Source organism: Mirounga leonina, unplaced genomic scaffold (genome assembly GCF_011800145.1).
Source record: "Mirounga leonina isolate KUSES-001 unplaced genomic scaffold, KU_Mleo_1.0 Mir_115, whole genome shotgun sequence".
In the NCBI taxonomy this organism is placed as follows: Eukaryota; Metazoa; Chordata; class Mammalia; order Carnivora; family Phocidae; genus Mirounga; species Mirounga leonina.
In genome coordinates this window covers 102,084,599-102,098,114 of record NW_023270268.1, presented here as the reverse complement: position 1 = coordinate 102,098,114, position 13,516 = coordinate 102,084,599, and the positions used below count along the sequence as shown (strand labels likewise).

Genomic DNA, 13,516 nt, shown 5'->3' with positions numbered 1-13,516 from the left:
AGGGAAATCATAAGAACTGAGTGAGTCAGTGGCCAAGTACTACTTCAGATAGAACCGAAATGGTAAAGATCTGGCAACAAGTGCGCCTTTGGAGTTGGAGCAAACAAATCTTAGTAAACAGAGAGACTATGAGGTCATGAATTTAGTATTTTTAAGACCCTATAGATTGTCAAGACAACGTATTCGGAAGAAGTGACTATTTTTCTTGAATAATACGAAGGTATGGCCCTCTCTGCATTTCCCTGTTTTTGTGTGTGTGTGCGCTTACATACATATTCATAATACATACATAACAACACTAAATTGTAAAACAAGTTAACTCTCAAATTATTTATCTTTATTGAACAGTTTTATACTAGAAATGTATGGACCTTTGAGGTACTTTGCTGTGGAGGGTGCTAGAGAGATGATTTTGTCTTCTCATTTTCTTTCTTTGGCATAACAGTTAAAAAAAAAAAAGGATTCCCTATTAAATCAGAGCTCATTAAAAAGAACATTCTTCTAATTTGTAGGGATGCATCCCAAATATGAAACAGATGCTACGGTTTAACAGATGTTTGAATGCTGGTATCATAATTTTAAAGGGGTAAAATGACTGCAATAAGCCTATTCCAATTATAGCAAATCAGCTTATACTCAGACTTGGTTTCTTATAACATCTGAGTAAAAATATATGCTTTTGATAAAACAGGGTCGCTAAAAAATAATTTACCAAGAAAATCTCACATTATTTGCACCACATGAATATGATGCCATAATGCTAATAGACTGTGTTTTAGAATAACATTCTAAATCCATCCCAGTTTCTAATTAAACATAAATATGTGCACAATGGATTAATCAGCGTCTCCAAATAATCACCAGTAGAAATATGCTTCCTCAATTTTTTTTTATTCCGTGTGTATTTGATATTCATTTTTCTTGAACTGGATATAATATTTAATTATTTCGGGTGCCTCTTGAAACAAGTATAGTAGGATATGGAGGAGGATCTTTTCCTGTTGCCCAGAATTGGTGCTATTGTCTGAAATATGAAAGAACAGCTTTAAATTCACACATATCAAAGGGAAATCCACCAGGAAGCCGCCTTCAGTTTGGGCCAGATCCTTCTCTTGGGATTTATGAAGAGATGGTCTGATCCAGCTCCTGTCCCATGTGCCACTCCAGGGGTTTCTCCTTTCATGCCCATCCTAACCCCCAAGCCATCAGTGGGAGGGGGGCTATCAAAGACTATCCACAGCCATCCGGAATATTTTGGCTTTTCTCCTTGTCCTGAGGAGGAAAGGAAGGAAATGCCTTCCACAGTTCATCCCAGCCCCGTGTCAAGCAAAGTGAAGGCAGCTCTGAGACAACCTTTGTTAAAGATTGGGGGGGGCGGGGGCTGTCTGCAAGAGGTATCTTCTCAATCTTTGGTGAGAAGCAAGAAATGTTTTAGACAGAGACGTATTGCCGTGCCCTGCGTCTGTCTGACCAAATGAGAAAAGAACTGGAGGAAGTTGGCTGCAGGGAGAGGCTTGGAAGAGGCTGCTGTACTCTCCTTCTTGGCATTGTAGGATGCATGAGTCTCCACGGGTCAAGTGGACAAAGAGAGCAGTTCAGTGTGATCAGGCAAGAAGCCGTGGGACCGTCATGGGGGGAGGCATTGGCAGAGAGCAGGCCTGGGACAGGCTCTCACATCAGGAGATACGCAACAGAGACAGCTCTGCTCGGACGCTGATGAGCGCCCACGAGCAGGAGTGATGTCCAGCCAGTTTCCACCAGTACAGCTGTCCTGGTACTAACATACCAAATACTTCCCATTGTTAGTTAAAAAAAACTGTGACCCAAACCCCCTGAGTACCCTTGCTGCAACTTTCCCAGCGTCCCCGGGCTCCCCTGATCTTTCAGCAACTGGAGGATGCAGCAAGGGGCCTGCAAGACCCTGTTCCAGCCCCTGGACCACATCCCTTCTGATCAGTTGGCACCCTTGCCTCTTAAATACTTTGTATACCATCCCTGCCCTTGGCATGCCCTGACAAGGTCGTTCAGTCTTATGTAGAGTTAGCGGGAAGACAGACATAACCGTGGGCAGTTAGCTTTGCCTCTGCCATTGCTTCTCCTGTCCTCTACAGCAAAAGCTATTAAAAATAGCCTTGTGAAGGGAAGGGCCAGCAACCAGCCCTGGAACTCCCCTCTCCCCCTACTCCCCGTCCCTTCCTATGGGCTGACACGGGAGGAGGGCTGAATAAGGAGACCTCCCAAAACTACAGGGGCTGTTGCTTGCAAGAAATGTCTTCGTGGTGAAAAGCAACAAACATTTTAGGCATGTAGTTACTGCTGTGCCCTACACCCACTTGAGCAGGCAAAAAGAAAATTGGAGGAAGTTGGCAGCAGACACAAAGAGCCTTGAATTGGCCTGCACTCTCGGAGTTGGCCTTGTAAGGACCCCTTCTATTTCCTGAGACCCTGTAGCCAGGAGATGCCCCAGGGAAGGCCCTGTTTTCAGGCATTTGATTGGCATTTTCAACTGGGTGGATTTTTAATAGCTGAAAGTGACCTGAAAATTCTGGGATCTGTTCCAGGTATTTTTCAGGAATCTACTCCAGCTAGGAAGGGAGTTGGCATAGTGCTGCTGAGGTCAGGGAATTGAGAAGAAAATACAGTCCTTTATGTTTGAGCCTCCATGAGATTCATACTGCTCAGTTAATCAGTTGCTTAACTGATGCAGGTACTCTAATGTGTTTCCTTTCATTTTGAAATTAATTAGGTCAGGTCATATAAAGAATAGCAAAGCATCCCCCTGGAGAACTATATTATAGTTGCTGTATAGTTGGAGGACACACAGGGACATCTTCACCCTATGCATTTTAGTGAAGAAAATTCTACTCTTGAAGGTCTCTGGTATCAAAATTGCCCAGTATAATAAGATGCACAGTTGATTCATTTATCCCACCAAACAGTAATTAATTGACGACCTATTCCATGGCAATAACAGTGAGGCTGCTGACGTCACCTGCATACAGATGTACAAATAACGTTTATTACGATGGGATAAGCTGCGAACCTTCTTTTAAGATCGGTGGTTTAAGGACACTTTATACCTCCAGGTGCAGGGTTGGTGTTACAGAGTACCACTAGAGACTGGAACACATGCCTAAAAATAGTAATCACTCTTTGTTTTACTTCTCTTTTCCTGAAATAATTTTATGTGTTCTTTAAAATAGGTTATAGATTTTAATAGCAGAAATTCAGTTGTATTATCTAACCGAAGATAATGATGACTTTATTTTACTATCTGCTATGTGATAGGCACTTTTCTAAGTACTTTATATGTACTCATTGAATTTTCACAGACATTCTCTGAGATAGATACTATGATCGTTCCTCTTTGACACATTAGGGAACAAAAGGGCAGAGAGGTTTTGTGACTTGCCTAAGGTCATGTGGACAGGAAATTAGAGCCTCAGTGGGAAACCCAGGCAGTCTGTCTCCACAGCCCAGGCTCTTCCACACTGGGCTGTTCTGCAGCCTTGACGTAGATGAATGTAAAAGACTCTGCACGTTGCTTGTTATAGGACTTTGCGTATTATAGAAGGCTCTATGGAAGACAGCTCATTCCTACACATATGTGTATGGCTGAATAAGTTGACAGGTTTTTCAAGACTGCTGTCAAAGAAATGGAACTGATATTTCCTTTTTAAAAAGTGTCTGTACTTTTGAAACTGCCAAGATACATCTTACACCCTTAAATAAGTGCCTGTTAGTGGGGAATATACTTTGGAAGATACTGTGAGGAAATTATGGTGTATGACTCCTGTCCTCCAAGAACTTATTCTCCAGTTGCAGAGAGATAAGATATAAAAAGTTGAGGGATGAGAAGTAAGTGTGCAAATGGTTTCACATTGCAGATGAAATGACAAAGCTCTACTTGAGTGACAAATGATACACAAAGTGAATGTGTGAAGCCAAGAAAGGGAGGAATTAATATTAGCAGGAGTGTTATGAGGACCCAGCACAGAGACAGAGCGTGGAGCTGGTTCTTGATGAGGGAGTTGTTGAGGAACAGGGGTTGAATTCAACTAGCAGCCTTTGGGCCACATTTAACTTGCAGAGATCCTTTTTTTCAGCCCACAGTTTGTTGACCTGTATTATATTTTACATTTGAATTAGTCCATAATATTTTAAAAACAGAGGTGCAAATAAGTATGTCTGTCTGACTTCTCATGAAAAGTTAAGAGAACCTGGAGACACTGGTCCAGCCTTTCTCCATGAGAACAATCAGGGCTGGTAGTAGCATCCTCACTGTCCTCTCCTTTCCCTACTGAGCCCCGAGTCTGAGGCCAGCAGTCACTGCCAGCCCCCACGTCCCCTGTGCACCTCCCTCTTGTACCTAAGCGCCCATACACAGTGCAGAGTGGGAGCTGCATAATTAAATGGAGAGATGGGAGAGATACAGCAGAGGGATTACGGGGTAAAAAGGCAGGCAGACGTGAGGCAGGTGGATGCCAACAACTCAGTCAGACGGGCAGGAGTAGAGGGAGACTTACGGAAGACGGAGTGGGGCGACCGGTCGGAATTGGGAGACTGGTTAGTGTGAAGCAGGGAAACCTGTGCTCGAAGATAGTGACGAGCGAGTGAAGATTGAGGGCAGGGGCGTGCAGTGGGAAAGCAGACTCCCGTGTAGAATGGAGTGGAAAACTTCTGGCGAAACCCGCGTGTGAGAAGACAAGAGCCAGGGTTGGGGAGGGCCCGGCTGGCAGTGGGAACAGGAGGTAGAAACAGACAGCATGGAGGCTGCAGGGGATTTCGTTGGATTCGATGACTGGGTCATTCGATGTGGGAGGCAAAGCGAAAGGGGAGCTGGAGGTGACCCCAGCTCTGAGCCTGAATGCTCGGAGCCCTCCTTCCGGAAGCCTGGATGTTTGTGAGTGAGGAGGAAAGCCCTACTAGCAGGAAAGAGATGAAAGATGCTGAGGGGTAGGGACAGCTGAGGAAATCCACTACCAAAAGAGTCAACAAGAGAGGGCGGTTGTCAAGGTAAATGGTCGGCTTTGGAAAGCAGAGGCTCATGTTCTCTGAGCACAGAAGAAAGAAAGGTAGAAAACAGTCACACAGGCTTGCTGCATTTGGTCTGTGGTCTGTGTTCTACTTTGCTCTATCTCAGTTTATGAAACTGGTAATGTGTCAGAGTAAAGTTGAGGGAAAGGGTGCTGGATGTCTCCAGATCTACTCATCAAGTATAAAAAATCAAGATTGTAGATCTGGTGGTTCCAAGGGAATTGGAAAAGTTGTATTGAACCCTACTTACTAAAAGAGGGTGATGACGTTTTCAGGCCTCAACTCCCTAGTTTTTCTTACATTCTAACTTGCAAAAACCACTTCTAATTAAAGCCAAAGAGATAGGTAAAGGTGAGTATATTCTAGTGTCTGTAAAAATTACATCTTAGGAAAAATGTTGGCTAATTTTAAGGAAAGCTGAATTATAGAGATTATATGTACCACATTGAAAAAATTAGGAAATTCCATCCCTCCAATCACATTAGCATTCCTCATCACTACCAATTAGAGGTGGTGTTTGATTGAGGTAACTTCTTTACAGTTTTCTGTGTGTCCTCACATACCATTGATGCGCAGTATCCCCTCCATCCTGTTGGAACCCCTCGAAGCCCAGAATCTCAGTGGACAGCTCTCACCCTGGCCCCTCCTACACCACTGTCATAGGACTGAATCCTAAATCCTTAACATTATATTTGAGGGGCTCTTTTCTTTGAAAGTGGTGTATTTCTTTCTGTAGCTTTTTATGCAGAGTTGTGAGTCATTTTTATGAAACTTCTGTCCTAAAACTTTTCATCTCATTCCCAAATGCAATAACTTATTTTTGGAAGAACCACAAAACAGGATTTTTTCTAATGACTTCCTTTAACACGTCTAGGGGAGACTTGAATAAATGGCCTATGGAACAAAGGTCACCCCACCCCATCTGGAGTCTTCAGAAATGGTAAAATTTCTGAAGAAAGAGTAAAGAGACACATTAAAGCCACCTTTTCACCTGGCCATGTTTCTGTAAACCAAGTAGAAAACTACTTAAAATGCTCAGATTTCAGTGTTGAGAGATGCTTAGACCACGGTTCTGTGACCAGTTATCTTTTCTAATAAAGAAAATTGAATTTTCTTAGCATCAGTGCTATTCTTTATTCTCTGCAACCATCAGCCAGTGTATGTTTATGGAAAAAAACATTCTGATTTTATTTAATTGTGGGAGAAGTGCACATCTTGGAAAGCACTGCTAAGTGCCATCCTAGGGTTATGTCTACACTGTTTTGGCAGATGATAAGCCAGTACAAAATGACTGTAAACATACCTTGGCTGCAAAACATTTATTTTGTACTAAAAGGCAGAGATTTTGAAATTGAAACTTCTTGATGAGTGTCAGTATGTCTGTTTTCACACTGCCTCGTTTTTAATCTAGCTGGATCCTTTATAATAGACAATGAAAGACAAAAGATAATTAAGAGTGAAATAGTACGGTACATTTTGGGAACAACTTATCCATTTCTTTGTACCAGTTAAAGGGCATCTACTTCTGTAGTATTATTCTTACCTAGTACACATGATGAATTATTTTTTCACTGGTCATTTCACTAAGTCTTTTATAGCAGAACACATTAAAGAAATGAATCGATACCTTAACATTTGTAGAAAGGAATACATTTTAGAATGTCTTTGATTCAAAGAGATAAAAGCTTGCTCAGCACAGATTTATTATGTCTCTGTAGTCCCCAATAACAAACCCTGAGCCTATGTCGTGATCTTTCCTGAACCGAAAACGGCAATCTCCTTGAACCCAGGCACATAAAAAATAAACCCTCCACTGCACATTTTATCTCACCCCTTCGATATTCCTCCTGAAAGTTTTCTTTGTAATCATTTTGAAAAGGATAATTTTTTATACATCTGCCCAATATGTGCGTCCTGTAGAATCTCAGTTCCAGCATACTGGTTTTCATTTTTCTTTTGGGGATGAGTTGCCATTTCTTCCAGCACATCACTGTTGGGCCATTCTGACTATACAGAACAGTGAGAAACTTCAGTAAGGTTTCAGTTATCCAAACTAAAACTAAAATATTGGTGATTATTTTTCACTGTTGCTCTTGGGAAGCGTAAGTAAGGACAGTGTGAATGCGGGTCCTAATTAGCATTGGTTTTTTTTTTTTTTTTTTTTTTACAGACTTGTAACTCTTTTTGGTATGAATCAGAATGGATTTTAGATTCCTCAGTTACCTCCAAGCTAATGAACCATTCAATTCGATACAGTTATCTGTGGAATGCCTAAGTTTTGAAAGGTACTAGGAGAGATCCTTGGAGGAGAATACAAAGGTGAACAGGATCAATTTTGTGCCCCCTGATTATAGTTACAAAAAATACATATAGTGCCTGAGGGAATAGACAATAGATATCGAATATTTATGCCAGGCATTTGATTTAAAACATTAACATTCTGACTTTTTTGAATACAGCCGTGGGAATTCCATCCAGAAGGTGCCCTGCAGACGTTTTACATCCTCACTTTTAAAGAAGGTTATTGTTCCATTTAAAATAATAATAGAATAAATTGTCATTTGCTAAGGCATATTCTGTTTCAAGGCTTGATTAACGACCAACCCTCTATTAAGGGCAACTTGACTAATTAATAACAGACATTAATTCTGTGCTTCGCACAATGCAGTTTTATTCACTTGAGTTCACACTGGTTTATGTTCCTCTGTGTCCGCTGTGTGCTAATTGGTATGCATGTCCATACATGTGAACAGAATGTAGTTTGTATGCACTTTCATAAGTCTCACTGAGGTTAATTGATAAATGCACTCAAAAGCCAATGAAAGTAGGTGTTTGTACCCAGTAGTAGAACCGAGCTTAACTGTACGTTTAATGAGAGTAGCTTCGTGAAAGATAACTGATTTAAGATCTCGCATCTGATTTTGTTGTATATGTTTTTCCCCCCAATTACAGAATCATTCAACCCTAGAATGAAAAAAATTAGAGCAAGGTACTTAGTATACCAGGGCCATGGCGGCTACTAATGATACCCGTAGGACTAGTACTGTTGCTGCAAGTAGCTAATACCCGTTCTGCAAGGCCGCAGAGGGGTGGTTGTCAGAATACGTTTCTTCTTGCTCTGTGCCAGGCACTATTTCAAGTGCTGTGCATGTGCAGCTCATTGAACCTCATAGTGTTCCTAAGATGTTTTATAGATAGGGAAACTAAGGCACAGAAAGGTTTATAGAAAATGAGCAAATCGAGGCCAGAGTCAGTCTGCAGTCCCAGACAGTCTGGCTCCAGAATCCCTGCCTTCTGAAAGAGCTTCTCTAGATAGAGAATTTGCTCATATCTCAGAGTGATGGCATCTTCTAAGAGTTACTGTATCCATGGCTATTGCCAGGTTGTTTTATGTGGAAATACAGACTCTTAATTCCTAGAGACTTTTGAAAATTATTTCTGATAATAAAGTGTTTGAACTCCTAGAGGAGAATATAAAAACTGGGAGTTAAGGTCTCCCCCCAAAAGGTCCTTTTCAGATGTGCTATTCCAGAGTCTGTTCCAGTGGTTCATATCCCTGGTGGCTGCAGATTGCCTTTCCTGGGTGCCCATGTCCCCTTGATTTCCAGCTGGGTTCAGCCAGTGGGAGACTCTGATGGGAAAATACGGGCTGCGGGGGAGAGCGAGGCCAGGATGTGCAGAGAAGGGGTGAGGAGGGCTGGGTGTAGAGCAAAGGTAACATCTCTTCCTTGTGCTCAGCTCCCTCCAGTTAGGCCCACCGTGGTTCCTTCTTCCCCTGGGGACCTACCCCCATTTGTTCCTGCTGTTGCCAACCCCTGGATTGCCTCACCAGCCTCCTGTTCTTTGTGACCTGTGTAACCAGCCTATTCCCTGCATTAAAGTCCCTCTGCTAGATAGGCTTTAAGTTGTTTCTGTTTGCCTAATTAGACCCTGACTGGTATACAAGCCATTTTCATTTTCCATTTGGTATGGTTATAAAATAAGCTGAGCATGCTGTTGGCATACTGTATCGATTTCGGCAAGACTTTTTACACATGATCTTATGATGTCCTTGTGAACAAAATGGGGGTAATTTAGACTGGATTATAAAACATTCTTTGATTACTGGAGTTCATTAGTGTTCAAATAAACCTGATGAAAGGGCTCTCGAAGTCAGCCAGAAGGCTCTGTCCTTGGCCATTTCCTATTCAACATGACCAGAGATTTGGATGAAGACATAAAAGCAGCTTTATCAAATGTGTCCATAACATAGATGGAAAGTAATGTAATTGAGAGTTCGAAAGGATAAACTTTATAAGGAAAAATGGAAAATCTCACACCTATGTACAAAAAATATAGAAGAGGAGAGACCAAGCTTCCCAGCATATTATGTGGGTAAAGATATCCAGGCTTTTCATTGACCACAACCCCAGTACAAGCCAGAAGTCTGACCTTTTTTTTTTTTTTTTAAGATTTATTTTATTTTAAAGATCTTATTTACTTATTTGTCAGTGAGAACGTGCACACAGACGGGGAGCGGCAGGCAGAGGGAGAAGCAGACTCCCCCCTGAGCAGAGAGCCCGATGCGGGACTCGATCCCAGGACCCCGGAATCATGACCTGAGCTGAAGGCAGCCACTTAACCAACTGAGCCACCCGGGCGTCCCAAGATTTATTTATTTTAGTGAGAGAGACAGAGAGGGCGCGCATGTGCATTCAGAGGGAAGGAAAGAAGCAAACTCCCTGCCGAGCACGGAGCCCAACTCAGGGCTCCATCTCAGAGCCCTGAGCTCACGACCTGAGCCAAAACCAAGAGTCAAACACTTAACTAACCTACTGCGCCACCCAGGAGCCCTGACCTATTTTTTTTTAAATGGGAGGGAAGAGATTGATCTTTGGGCCCCATTAGAAGATAAATGTGTCTCTATAAGCTGGCAGATTGTCACTTCTCATCTAGAGGCTTTCAGAAGACTAGGAACTTACTCTAAGAAAGATCCATGTTCCCCAGCCCTTGTGAAGCTTTTTATGTAAAGTTTTGTGTCTACACTTTCGCGTCACAGTGCAGCATGTACTGTTGCCCTTTTTCTCAGCCTTTGTTTGCTCATGTGGATTCGAGTCAAAGTGGGGCCTTGGGCAAGCACTGTGGTACTTGGTCCTGAATCCAGCTCATTTCAGTAAAGCCCGGTTCTCGCTTCAGGGCCCCAGTACTGCATATAGATAAGAGGGGGGGTTCCAACTTTTGAAAGGTCAGGAGGACTTTATGTGTGATGGGCAGTTAAGAGAACGGGGACATTATACCAGGAGAAGAGACTTACGGGAACATAACCTCTGTCTTCCAGGATTTGGAAGTCTGTCACATGAGAGAGCGGATTACTTGATGGGACTTCAGAGAACAGCTAGTACTGACAGAATGATAGTTTTTTCCTTAAAATGTTAAAGATTTCAGAGAGAACTGCCCTCTAATATGGTCACTGTCTTACTGCAAAAAGTTGTATAATTAAGTCTTGGAAATATTGTAGTAAAATGAATTTCTGCATGGGGAAGGATGTTAAATTAGGTAACCTAGAATGACACCCGGCTCTGAGACTCTGATTCGTGTTTGTTTTGGTTTTTGCTTCGTGAGATTTATGATTCGTAGTTTTTGACTCAGAGCTATTTGTTTTATTTTTATAGGTTTACTTCCAGCAATATAATTGTTTTTCTTATAATTTAGGATTAACATACTCTATTTGTGGGGGGAAAGAAACTTTTAAGAGCCCGAAACAAGGAAGTAAAGCATGACTAGTGCCTGGTGTAATTACCTCCACAAGAAATATTATGCTATTTCCTGGAATATGTCCCCAGAGTGAATGTCTGCATTTGTTCCATTTCATTCCTAGCTGTGGAATCCTGTCAGGGGTGATGAGGAGAATCATTTTGAAATATATTGAAGCAGAGAATGGAGTTTGCAAAGTATTATTAGGTTTGCTAAGATGAACCTATGCAAATACAAACTGTTGGCATCCACTATAAAAACCAGTGCCCGTATGGGACACGGCTCCTGGAATGACTTATTAAAGGTCACCAGAGTGATAGTGGCTGATAAAATTTACCTTGAGGATGCCTTTCAGGTCTTATTTCCAGAACTGGCATAGTCTCTGTCCCCGTGTGGGATAGTTATTCATGAAGGGCTGGGATAGTCGAGAAAGGAAAATAAAAATTATTTCAGATTTGATGCAAAAACAGCAACTTCTCCGATGAGAATAAAACATGCAGCGAAGATTAAATGTATCAGTGCTTCAGAATTAACGTAACATTTTTGCTTTGATCTTATGTCTGGTAAGGTTTACTAAAGGGAAGTTCTCCGTTTTCATAATTATTTGCTGAGGTCTGAAAATTAACTTACGTGATTTCCCAAAAAGGATAGCTCCGTCATGAATCCATACTATTTCAGATCTTCCCTGTGAATGATCTGAAGGCCTGGGTGCTCTTGCCATTGTTCATTTTTTAAAAAACTTGTGTGATCTGCCTCCCTTCCCCCTTCTCCACTTTCTTCTCAGACTTACCAATTATAATTCTCACAGAAAGATTTGAAATGTATTGAAAGTACTAAGGGGACAAATGAGGTAAAAGAGGATCTGCTATTTAACTGAACATCTTATCTGTTTCAAAAATGAGTTATATGGATGTTAACATTTCTGATTAATTTGCCATTTGATAAACTGGTGATTTTTTTTTAAAAAGTATCAATTTCCTACTCTTGTGCTTGATTTGGGGGCTCAGAAAACCCAATACTCTTTTCCCTCTAAGTTGCTAGTACAAATTAGGTAAAATGAACAGTGGCTAAGAACTTCTGTGCTGCCCTTGGCCTAATAATCTTCATCGTCAGCCTCATGATGAATCCTCAGAGGTAGAGAGGGGAACTTATTGATCTTTGTAAATTCTTTTTTTTGGTTACATAAATTAACCCATTTATTATAGGCTAGCAGTGTTTCACATGGTGGAGCGTCTGCTGCTGGTCTTTCAGTTCCTTCAGACTAATGATGGCTGATGATGCTACTTTGGCGGCGTTGGTTGTATAGGTCGAGGCACATCAACTACCAGGTTCATGCAAGAACCACAGTGCCAGATCTCCACCTCTCATCTTTTCATCTTGATTTTGCCACAGAAAGAGCAAGTGTACTGAGCATGCTGGCTTATTTCAATTTTCTTTACCATTTTCTTGAGGGAGGCAACAATAAGAGGCCCCATATTTACTGATCATTCCAACCTTCTTGGTGTATTTAAACATGTCCCCCACAAACTAAGTCTGACCCCAGAGGGTGATCTTTGTATCTTTAGGGTCCTGCATGGGGCTTGGCACTTGGGAGCCCTGCAGGGAATGTTTATGAATGAAAATCCAGGTATTGAAAATTAAGCTGCAATTTCCCCTTTCAGAAAATTGCTTTAGATTGAAGTTTTGAGGTACCTAGGAGCTGGATTAGGAAGATGGCAAGAGTTTTCTTTAAGGTCCTGTGTGTGAAATTTGGGGAGTTTAAAAACATAACCAAATTGCTGCCAGATGTGTTTTGGTATTCAGAATTTTTCAGATTTTAGGAAAATGATACAGTATATGCATCTTAACACTGTGCAGTTAATTCCCCCAGAGCATAATGCAAATGCATGAAGATTCTGATAGCAAAAGCATATGAAAAGTCCCATTATGTGTGATGAATTAAGACGTTAAGCAATTTCACATTAGTTCTGGTCAGAATTTGCAGGCGAGTAAGTTCAGATCAAGTCTGCCATCCAGTGAGTCTTTAAAAAAACAAAAAAGCAACCACCACCACTTAGTTTTAAGCACTTTTGCGATCCTCAGGTTATCTGTCAGCATCTGAGGCCTGTAACGTCTTTTTCATTAACCAAAACCTTCTGTAGTTATTTAATGAGTCATCTTCTCATTTCTAATTTCAACTGATAAGTAAAAAATGTTGCTGTTTTTCTCATTTCCCCAAGAAAAAAGAAAAGGCAAACATCTGAACTGCCTGGGAATCATTTGGTCAGTATTGCCATCAGTGTATTGTCTCCTCTAGACCTCACAGAATCCTCTGAGACAACTATTCTTACCATCCTTTTTAGTTTACAAAGAGGGGTGAGGGGTGAAATGTCTCATTCTAGACCACAAAGTAAGCATGTAGCAAAACTAAGACTCAAACTCCAGTCTTCCAACTCTGGAGTCCATCTTCCTTCTCCCAAATCGTGTTTTCACAGAAAAAGTTTCTGATGAAGCTGGAAAATGAGAATTCGAGTGTATTTTTGTCTAGAGTTTAATGAATATATCATAATGCCTAAAGCCTTGTATTAATTTGAGTCATTTACATTAGTTTGGCCTGATCATTGTCAAGTTTGTCTTGATTATTTTTTAAGAGGGATAGACTTTCAAAGTATAGAATAATAAGGCTATTTTTTGCTATTCTCCCATTTTTGTTTGAACCGTTTAGATGTGTCTGGCATCGGAGGGGGTTAAAATGGAGGACTCAAAG

The 13,516-nt window shown here is 41.3% G+C and overlaps 1 protein-coding gene across 14 annotated transcripts in view; it reads left to right on the top strand.

The window, feature by feature from the left end:
• The window catches only part of BBX (BBX high mobility group box domain containing), a 276,405-nt gene that overhangs the window by 224,618 nt on the left and 38,271 nt on the right, over positions 1-13,516 (top strand). The gene's annotated exons all lie outside the window — the stretch shown is intronic.